Below are 12363 nucleotides of genomic sequence, written 5' to 3' on the forward strand. Positions count from 1 at the left end.
CATAACAAATTATAAAATACTTCTAATACAAGGTTAATATATAAGTCAATGGATTTTCTATGTACCAGGAATTATTATAAAGTGTAACTTTAAAATTAAAGACACAAAACTTTTCCCATCAGCAGCCAAAAATATGAAATACATAGGTATAAATCTGGCAAAATATGTACAAGATCTGAGAAAACTACAAGACTGTGATGAATAAAATCAAAGGACTAAATAAATGGATAGATATTTCATGTTTATGAATAGGATGGCTCAGTATTGCCACAATGTCATTTCTTCTCAACTTGATACATAGATTCAATGCAATTCCCATCAAAATCCCACCAAGCTATATAGTGGATATCAACAAACTGATAAACTTTATATAAAGAGGCAAAAGATCCTGAATGGCCAGCCCAATATTGAAGGAAAAGAACAATGTTGGAGAACTGACACTACTCTACTTCAGGACATATTATAATGCTATAGTAATCAAGACAGTGTGTGGTATTGGTGAAAGAATGGATGAAGAGATCAATGGAATATAGTAGGGAGTCCAGAAATATACCCCCACAAATATAGTCAACTGATCTCTGAGAAAGGAGCAAAAGTAATATAACGGAGCAAAGACAGTCTTCCAAACTAATGGTACTGGAACAACTGTACATCTACATGCAAAAAAAAAAAAAAAATCCCCCAAAGAATATAGAACCAGATCTTACATTCTTCACAAAATTTGACTCCAAATGGATCATAGACCTAAGTATGAAACACAAAAATATAAATTCCTTGACTATAACACAGGAGAAAACTTAGATGACCTTGGGTATGGTGGTGGTGACTGTTTAGATAACACACCAAAGGCATGATCCATGAAAAAAAATCAATTATCTAGACTTAATTATAATTGAAAACACAAGTTCTATGAAAGACAATGTGAAGACAATGAGAAGATAAGCCTCAGATTTAGAGAAAATATTTGCCAAATTCCATGAAAGATTGTTGTCCAATATATAAAAAGAACACGTAAAACTAAACAATAACGACAACAAAAAAAGATGAAAGATTCAGACACCACACCAAGTCAGATATACACATGGCAAAACAGCATATGAAAAGATATTCCACAACCTATTTTATCATGGAAATGTAAATTAAAACAATAGCAAGATAACACTACACACTTACTCGAATGGCCAAATTTCAGAACACTAACATCAAAAGCTGGTGAAGATCTTAAGCAAAGGAAACTCTCATTTACTGCTGGTGGGAACACAAAGTGGTACAGCCACTGTGAAAGATAATTTGGCAGTTTCTTACACAACTAAACACACTATCACTACAAAATCCAGCAGTGGTACCTAAGGAACCATACGATCCAAATCTAGTACATAGGATAAGCACTCTTAGGTATTTATCCAAAACACCTGAGAATTTATGTCAGCACAATAACTTGCACACAAACATTCATAGTAGTTTTATTTATAATTGTTGAAACTTGGAAGCAACCAAGATGTCCTTCAGTAGGGGAATGGATAAACTGTGGTACATCCAAACAATGGAATATTATTTGGCACTAAAAAGAAATGAGCTGCCAAACTCATGAAAGGATATGGAGGGAACTTAAAAGCATATCACTAAGTGAAAGAAGGTAATCTCGAAAAGGCTACATACTATATGATTCTAAATTTATGACATTTTAGAAAAGGCACAGCTATGGAAACATTTAAAAGATGAGGTTTGCCGAGGAGGGAGGTATGGAAAGGCAGAACACAGAGGATATTGAGGGCTGTAAAATACTGTATATGATACCATAGTGATGCATACATGTCATTATATATTTGTCCAAACCTACATAATGTACAGAACCAACAGTGAAACCAACAGTGAAACATAGATACTGGGTGATTACAATGTTTCAGTGTAGGTTTATTAATTGTAACAAATGTACTATTATGTAGGGATGATTGATACTGCAGGGAGTCTATACGTGGATGGCATCAGAGGATGTATGGGAAATCTCTGTACTTACTTCTCAACCTAAAATTGCTCTAAAAACGTAAAGTCTTGATTAAAAATACAACATGAAAAAAAACTTTGTAGACAAAGTTAGATAGATAATTTATTTCCAGCAAATCAGATCTAAAGAAATTTAAAAAAATACTTTAGGTACAAGAATATGATATCAAAGAATAAGTTGAATGAAGATGAAGATTAAACATAATTTTATAATGTGTGTGTGTACATACGTTTTCCCCCTTATTTTTAACTTCTCTCTGACAGGTGCTGAACATTTTCCACCTCCAGGTTATACAGGTCTGTCACAAATACTCTATTCTACAGGTTATAGAATGAGAGTAGCCCTAGACAATACATAAACAAATGAGCATGGCTATCTTTTAATAAAAATTTTTTTACACAAATTTTATCTCAAACTACATTATTATCCACCAAAAATATTCAAAATTAGTATGAAACTGTCTGATTTATTATTATAATGATTATGATTATTATTATTATTTTAAGAGAGAGAGCATGAGCTGGGGAGAGGGACAGAGGGACAGAATCTTAAGTTGGCTCCATGTCCAGTGCAGAGTCCATTGCTGGACTTGATATCACAACCCTGGGATCATGGCCTGGACTGAAACCGAGTCAGACACTCAACCAAATGCACCACCCAAGTGCCCCATAAATTTTGGTATGAAAAATTGTAAACTCTAACATAAAATTAGTAAGAGATATGAGAAGGAAGTTCACCAAATAAAAAAAAGAGAGAGGGGTAATACACAAGTGAAATATATCCATATTTACATCTAATAAAAGAAATAGAACTTGAAGCAGTAACTAGCTTTTTGTCAAACTAGAAAAAAAATACCATAATTGTTTCTCCTTTTGTTTCTGTGGCTGTTTTTATGGTATCATCCAGTATTGGTACTTGGCTAGATGAGTGGGAACTTTCAGCTGTGGCTAGTTAAACCAATTATTACCTAATATTTCTAGTGACAGGAGTACAAAGTAAAGCAAGAGCCCTAAGTTAGCATGCCCTTTGGCTCATCTACCCCTCTTTGAGAATTTATTCCAGAGAAAACTTTTTTGTTTGTTTTTTTATTTTTTTTTTAACATTTATTTATTTTTGAGACAGAGAGAGACAGAGCATGAACGGGGGAGGGTCAGAGAGAGGGAGACACAGAATCAGAAACAGGTTCCAGGCTCCGAGCTGTCAGCACAGAGCTCGACGCGGGGCTTGAACTCAGGGACCGCGAGATCATGACCTGAGCCTAAGTTGGCCGCTTAACCGACTGAACCACCCAGGCGCCCCTGTTTGTTTTTTAATGTATATTGGAAATCTACTACCCTAGTATGGTTCAGACTTTAATATATAAATTACCTAAGTCGCTGGGAAATAATTGTTAATGACATGCAGGAAATTTTACAAAACTATCACATTAATAAAGCAGGTTACAAAAGAGCATTACGTTCTTTTTTCCTTATAATTACTTTCATATGCATCTTTTTATAGAATACAAAAAACCATAGTTGCTAAAATCTTATGGATAATATATGTATGTATTATTTCATACATTGTACTCACTTTCTATTATAATACACGCTGCTTTTTTGGAAAATAAAGTTTTATCATAGCATGTAATGAAAATATACATTTTTCTGAAAAAGAAATTGTTAAATGAGCTTAGTATCAGTATGGAAAATAACCCATACTCACAGAATATATTAATTATTACTATTTAGGGAATCACAAATTTTCTAGATTTCATATAATCACATATATGAAGTTTTATAATTATAATAACTTTATTAATACATTTTAGCATTCTGAAGATGAAATGTGAATTTTTAATGAATGCACAAATTATTAATAAGCATAATTGTTAACTGCTGCATAATTCTGCATAATTTTACATAATTGCACATAGTATTATTGTGTTGAAACCTATTTAGTTATTCCTGGACAATGATGTGTTTTATTTAAATATTGTAAACGGTCCTGAAATACATATTCATATGTATTTGCAAGAATTAATAAACAGATGTATAAATATCATTTCATTTAACAGATTTCTAGAATGTATATTGCTATGTGAAAATACCTAATATTTTAATAGACCTTTGTATATAACATAACTTTTCTCTCTTAGAAAACAAGTTAAAGTTAATTTTTGAGATGTTAGCCGTTTAGTATTAATTAAATATTGTTCTCAAAAATTGGTTAAAACCTAAACTAATAAAAAATTATATTTTTGGAAGGAGTGCTAATTTTAGAAATGGGCATTTTTTCATGGAGGATAAAACAATGAGTAAGTTGGTCTAGTTAGGCAAGACATCTGAGGACACTGGATGGTTTTCAGGAAAATGATAAAGAGGTTGAGAAAAACATAAAAGGAGATGCGCATGGTAGGTAGTCTTGACTACTCTTCCTGGCCCATACCAACTTGTACACTTTTATTATTTCGATATTAAGCAATTAAGTCCTGCCATTTCCCTACACTACAGACTGAAATTTGAAGAAGTAAAGAAAAATGTATTCAATTAAGGGTTTTATTATTCTTATAAAGTCAGAAATCGACTTTAAAACACATTTTTGGGCAAACTATGGAAATAGTCAAATGTTAAATTTGAGCAGCCTAATTTTATGCTATGGCTAAAGACATCTGTCTCAGACAAGCTTGCATGTGAATGGTGAGTTTCCACCTGGAGGTTGGACGCTGCCTGATAAAGTGTGTTGCTCAGTACCTTTACTACATTTGGAAGGAAAACAAAGCCAGCTTTGCTGAAGGTGAAAGACAGCAGGACCACATATAAATCCCTGCATTGTTCCTAGATTTTAACTTCTCTGCATCTTCAGATACATGCTTTAGCTAAAAATTTCTCCTCCTAAGTCTTACAAACTAGGAACAGCTTAATGTGTACATATTAGTTTTCCTCACCTGGAAAGAAATTTCTTTTTGGGACTGTCTCTGTATTGGGATGGGATTTTGTATGTATGAAATTGTATTCTGAAAATATTCCATAGGGCCTTTTGAGATAGGCTAGCATCACTCCCCTGTAGAATGTTCCCAACAGTATAAAAATACACATGTACCAGGGCACAAACTAATCACCATCACGTGAATAGAATTTAAATTTAACACGGAGTGGTTATCTAGCAAGAAAATCTAGAGACTTTGCAAGGTATGGACTTTATAGCCTATGGGCAGTGTGAACTAAATGCAGGCTTTTGGATTAGGGGAATGAAAGCATCAATATATGTAATTATTCATTCCTGTATTTATCAACTAGTGAATGCTGACGACAGAGAATATTAGCAAGAATAAAGCATAGTCATAGTCTCTACCCTCAAGGAAGCAACAAGACAAATTGCAGATATCTAAGAACTATTCAAACATAAATTACTTTGATGTATGGGATGAGAGATGATCCTGAAAGCAGAAAATCAGATATGTGACCAGACTAAAAACCTGATTAAGTGATTTATTCATCTCTAATTATTAAATATGAGATTAAATATATATACATTTTAGATTTTTTAACATGGAAGAATATAAATAGAAAACTAAAATTTACTCTGTATCTTCCACCTAGAAATTACAACTGTTTGTATTTTGGTGATTTTTTTAGATCTTTACAAAATTACCAAGAGACCATTTAGAATGAAGGTTCTTATTATTGCTAATTATCTCTTTATATTTTATAATGTAGTTAATGATTGTAGATATATGTACAATTAATATTGCAATTCTTATTTGTAAATGTTCACAACCCAATTTTTGTTTCAATGCATATTATTTTAATTATGTTTCTATTATTATGCTTTAATTTCAATTCCATACATTCTTCAAAGTTTAATGCTGCCATACCATTTCCCCCTATAATATCACTAACACAAAACTTTGTATATTAGTCCATGTTAAATATTGAGATGAATAGGATGTTAAGCTGTAGAATAATGGAGAAGTAATGAAACAAATCAAAAACTGCATGCTAATTTATTTTTGTTTTCCAAAGTCCATTTGTTTAGTCAGGTTAGACAGCTATAACAAAATACCTCAGCCTGAGTTACTCAGAAAACAACCATTTATGTGTTACAGTTCTGGAGGCTGGTAAGTACACCATTAAAGTTCTGGCCAATTCAGTGACTAGTGAGAGCCAGCTCCCCGGCTGGTAGACAGCCACCTTCCATCTCTGTGCTCACATGGCTTTTCCTCCTGTACTCCTGGAGAGAATGAGCTCTCCTGCCCCTTCCTCTTCTTTTAAGGGCATTAATCCAATCATGAAGACCCCACCTTCATGATGTAATCTACGTAGAAAAGCCCCACCGCCAAATACCATCACACTGAGCTAAGGTTTCAACATATTAATTAGGCAAAGGGAGAGAGAGACACAAGCATTTGGTCCATGGCACCATTTACAGTGTTTCCCCAAGGCCTGTGTCTTTTACCACTGATTAACAACTTAGCTGCTTAAATACCACATTATATTTGAAACACAATTTTTTATTTAAAAATCTAGTCTAAAATAGATCAAAACATGAGGTGTACATTTTTCACAACCAGTATCTGTAAGCAGAAGAGCAGTACTGATATGTCTAGTGCACACTTGTCAGGGTAGAGGGATGCTTTATTCTACCAGTGAAATAGATGCTATTTATTTCCACCATTCACACAGTCCTCTACCTGTTTCATCTATCTCTTTGTATTTTCTTTACTACTCTTGATAGATTTCAAACTAGTAGTAGTCAATAACAATGATCTTCCCTACTGTATTCATTATAATAAGTAAGACATTATAATACATACAAATATAATAATACATTAAGCTCTCAAATACATTTCTTCACCCCCTTCTCTACTGAGGGACTGATTGCTCTAGGGAGGAAGTGGAGAAGGTGAGGAGAGGAAACAAGATTTCTGCAATATCTTCAGTCTTTTCCTTCCTGTTTTCATAATCTATCAGTCGCAGACACATTTCCACGCTTGCTGTGTGACCTATACACATTCAAGCAATATTCTGCCATAGAAACCCATCTGCCCAGTAATATATCCTCATATTTCAACTTTTTACCAACTTTCACCAAACACTGGGACTATTTCATTTTTGTCAGCTCACCACTGATAACAGAATATAGATTATTGTGCTGTCCTTTTATGACTAAATAAACAAACAAAATTATATTGACTCAGATTAATTTACACTGGTTGCACATTAAGGAGTGAGCAATATCTGGTATCATCGGTAAGGAGACAAATCATTACCTTTGGAAGCAGGAATCTCTGCCTTTACTGTAGTTCCACAACAAACTCCAGAGGATTTACTGTGAGTCTGGGCCTCTCTTCTCAACCCATCAGCATGCTCATCAATAACTGAGTTTATTCTGTGATTGGATTCCACCCTTCCATACTTAGACATCTTCATAAATGGCATTGAAAGCTGTGTTATTTCAGACGCAGGGGATAGTCCTCAATGGCTGTGAGGCTATTAAAACTTCATGTTTCTGGTTCTTCTGTTGTGTACACTCTAGTAACTACCCCATCAAGGAACTTAGATACCAAATAAAACCAATGTCCACTTTATTCTGGTAAATAGAAAAACAGCTAATCTTACCACACTCTAAATAATTAAAAATTCTTCTGTATTTTATCGTTGTCTACCATACCAGTTATTGGATGAGGACAACAAATAAATCTCTTAACCAATACCTCTGTCGATGAATATGTGTTTATGTTATGTCTCCTTGTCTAAAAAAACAAAATAGTATATACAACCATGTACTGTATGATTAGATTAAAATAAGCATAAAGTAATCAGAATAAATGGAGGGGAGAGAATGAACAAGATCATTAAGTCTGTAAGCCCTTTTGTTTATCTACTCTTACAAGTAGACTGTGACCCATGTGTTTTGGTTACCAAATGTATTTTTTTTTCCCTCGCAAATATGCTGTCATCCCAGAGAAAGTACTACGTCACAGCAGACCGAGCCTTCAGGAAATTGGTAAATAGATTAATATCTGTAGATTTTTAAAGTGAAATTAAAGATCTAAGAAATGTTAAAATTCCATAGCAAAATGTACTTACCCCTTTGGGCTCTATGACAAAAGTGCCCATTTGGGCATGTGGGTAACTTGCGTGGAGTGATAATGAGTGTGTCAATATTCCATGGTGACTAGATGTGTTGCATGACAAATTACTTCCCTCATTTCTCTTCACATGGTACCTTAGAGCTAGCCTCCTAAGTAGATGGATTTAACTGTTGCAGCTTTAATAAGAGGTGAGAGATGTAGCAAGAGTCTGCAAATCTGATTCTTTTCTCTAGAATCACTAGTGGGACAAGTAAGAAAGACTGCGTCCAGAAGGCTACTATAAATAGCACATATTTTAACTGGAAGAAGTTTTTTGTTTGTTTGTTTGTTTTTTGTTTTTGTTTTTGTTTTGTTTTGTCATCTTCAGTTGTTCCCAACATGAGTTTGATAGACCAGGTTAATACTGGACAATAACAACCTTTTGGTCCTGGTGCACACTTAGTGACACTGCATTGCTAATGTCATTATTTGTCATTTTCCTCTCTAGGCATCAGTTTCATCAAGTATGAAATAAGGAAGTTTGGCTAACTATTTCCAAAGGCCAGAAGAAACACTTTATTCTCTCCTAATATTCATTGCAAATCTGATACTCTAGTAAAATGTTGCTTCTAACTGCTACCTTGCAAGACATAAAGAAGGTAAGAAAGGGTTAATTTCCAATGGAATTAACATTTCTTACATAGACAATTATGTCGTCTGAGAACACAGTTATATTTATTTTTTCCCAATCTGTAGCCCTTATCTTGTTTTGCCTTATTGCATTAGACTGGACTTCCAATATGATGTTGAAAACAAGTGTGAGAAGGGATACTTTTCGATGTTGAAAACAAGCAGTGAGAAGGGATACGTTTCCTTGTTTCTGATCTTAGTAAGAAAAGTTTGAATTTCTCCCCATTGAATATGGTATCATCTGTAGATTTTTTGTAAATGTCTTCAAGTTGAAGAAACTCCACTCTATTTTTAATTTGTTGAGATTTTTTTTTATCATGAATGTGTGTTGTTTTATCAAAATTTTTAAATGCATCTATTGAAATACTTGATTGCTCTTCTTCAGCTTATTTATGTAAAGAAATACATTGATTGATTTTCTATTAATTAATTAATAGAAACTATTAATTCATATTAACTATTAGTTAATTAACTTTTCTATTAATTAAATGATTTTCTATTAAGATGCTGAAATCATCTTACATACACAGAATAAATCAGACTTCGTCATGGTATATATTTTTATAAATTATTGGATTTAATTTTCTAGTATTTTATGATAAGTTTTTTTCACTTATCTTCATGTGAGATATTGGTCAGTAGTTTTCTTTCCTTACAATGTTTTTGTCTGGTTTGTAATTAGGGTAATGTCATCTTCCCAGCATTAGTAATTATGAAAGAATAAATTAGTAATTATTGAATAGTATATTTATATAATACACTAATTTATATAATATACTAATATAAGTACATATTAATTATTACTAATAAATTTCTTTAATAGTTAAACATTCAAATTGTCTCTTCCTTTGTGACTTTGTACAGATTGTGTCTTTAAAGGAATTGATCACTATAATCTAAGTTACCAAATTTGTGGGCATAGAATTTTTCATATTATTCACTTATTTTCCTTTTAACATCCAAGGAATCATTAATGACATTACCTCTTCATTCCTTACATTAATAATTTGTTTTCTCACTTATTTTCTTAGCATGGCTAGAGACATTTATTTTGTTGATCTTTTCAAAGCATAAACTTGGTTTCATCGATTACTGATTTCTCATTCTCAATTTAATTCACTTTGACTTTAATATTTATTATTTCTTTTATTATTGTTGTCATTTAATTTACTCTTCTTTTTCTTGTTTCCTCAGGTGAAAACTTACATATTTTTTCTTATTTTCTAACATATATGGTTAATGTTATTAATTTCTCTCCTAGCACTGCTTTCTCTGCAGTCCACTAACTTTGATAAATTGTATTTTCATTTACATTTAGTTCAAAATATTTTAATTTCTCTTGTGACATTTTTCTTTAACCATGTGTTATTTTGAAGCATGTTATTTAATCTCAATTTATTTTTTGATTTTCAAGCTATCATCCTGGTATTGATATAAAATTAAATTCATTGTGGTTACAGAGTAGGTATTGTATGATTTCTTTTCTTTTAAATTCATTGAATTTAAATTTTTTTAAATGTTTATTTATTTATTTTGAGAGAGAGAGTGTGTGTGCACGAACAGGGGAGGGACAGAGAAAGAGGGAGAGAGAGAATCCCAAGCAGGCTCTGCACTGTCAGCGTATACAGGGCTCGATCCAATGACTGTGGGATCATGACCTGACCTGAAATCAAGAGTCAGATCTTAACTGACTGGGCCACTCAAGCATCCCATATTGTGTTTTGTTTAATCTGGCATAAAATATCCTATTAGTTTCAGGTGTAGATCATAGTGATTCAATATTTTTATACATTCTGAAATGCTCCCCACAATAAGTCTAGTTACCATCTAAGTTGCAAAGTCATTACAGTATTACTGACTATATACATTCCCTATGCTATACATAACATCCTGATGGCTTACTTATTTTAGGACTGTAAGTGTGTACTTCTTAACCTCCTTCACCTATTTTGCCTGCCCCCAACCCTTCCCCAACAACAGTTTGTTTCCAGTATCTATGGGTCTATTTCTGTTTTGTTTATTCATTTTTTAATTCCACATATAAGTGAGATGATATGGTATTTGTCTTTCTCTGTCTGACTTATTTCACTTAGCATAATACTGTCCAGGTCTAAATATGTTGTTACAAATAGCAACATTTCTTTCTTTTTAATGGATGAGTAATATTCCATGGTGCATACACATCACATCTTCTTCATCCATTCATCTATTGATGTACACTTCGGTTGCTTCGATATCTTGGCTGTTGTAAAGAATGTTGCAATAAATATGGAGTGCACATATCTCTTTGAATTGTGTTATTGATATGTTTTTGAAACCCCAGAGTAAGGTCTATACTGGTGAATGTTCTGTGTGAACTCGAGAAGAATGTATATTCTGCTACTGTCAGATGAAGTAGTCCATGGATGGCAATTATATCCAATTGACTAATGGTGTTGAGTTCAATTGTGTCTTCACTGATTTTCTGCCTGCTAGATCACTAATACAGAGGTGTTTAAGGCTCTATCATACAGAGTGGATTTATCTATTTCTCTTTGCAGTTTTATTAGCTTTGGCCTCATGTCCTTTGATGTTGTCTTGTTAAGCACATACACGCTAAGAATTATGAATTCGGTTTTATTCGGAGTTAGTATAGGTCCTTTTTTTTAAAATTTGTATTAGCATGTATATTTTTATCCATGCATTTACTTTGAGATTATATATTTTCATATTTAAATTCTGTTTCTTGTAGATAATAAATACATATGATTTTATCCATTCTAGCAATGTTTCAGTAATTGCATTCAGACCATTGTCATTTAAAGTAATTATTGATATACTTGAACTACTATATACCATATTTGTTACTGATTTCTATTTCTAGCCCCCTTTTTCTGTTCCTATTTTTTTCTTTCTAATCTTTTATGGTTTTATTTTATACTTGTATATGATTTATTTTTCTCTTTCTTAGTTTAGCAATTATACTACTTTAAAAAAAAAAACTTTTTTGAGTGTTTTCCCTAAAGTTTGAAATGTACATTTACAACCAATCCAAGCAGTTTCAAATAACACTGCTTCAGCGGTTGTGCAAGTAATTGATAATAACAAAAGAATTATAATTCCTTCCTCCTGTCCCTTGTATCATTGATGTCATTCATTTCAATTATTCATGAGCATACACAAGTACACATACAAGGATATTTAAGCATGCATTAAGTATGATAAATATATTGTTATTATTATGAACAAGTTTTACCTTAGATCAATTAAGAATAAGAAAAATAAACGTTCTTATTTTACCTTCACTTGTTCATTTTCTAATGCTCCTCTCCTTTTTAGTGTAGGCTTGAGTATCTGACATATATTATTTTCCTTCTCTTTGAAGAATTTTTAACACTTCTTGGAGAGCATGTCTACTAGCAACAAATTCCCTCAATTTTTGTGAAAAAAGTCTTGTTTCTCCTTTAATTTTGAAGGGCAATTTCACAGAGTACAGAATTCTAGGTTTTTTGTTTACTTGTTTGGTTTTGTTTTTCTCTCATCGCTTCTCGGCCTTTTGGCTAAGATCAAGTGTGGTTTTGTTTTTCTCTCAATACTATAAATATTTCATTCCACTCTCTTCTTGGTTATATGG

This window comes from Herpailurus yagouaroundi, unplaced genomic scaffold (genome assembly GCF_014898765.1).
Source record: "Herpailurus yagouaroundi ecotype Mexico unplaced genomic scaffold, PumYag 221, whole genome shotgun sequence".
Lineage (NCBI taxonomy): Eukaryota > Metazoa > Chordata > Mammalia > Carnivora > Felidae > Herpailurus > Herpailurus yagouaroundi.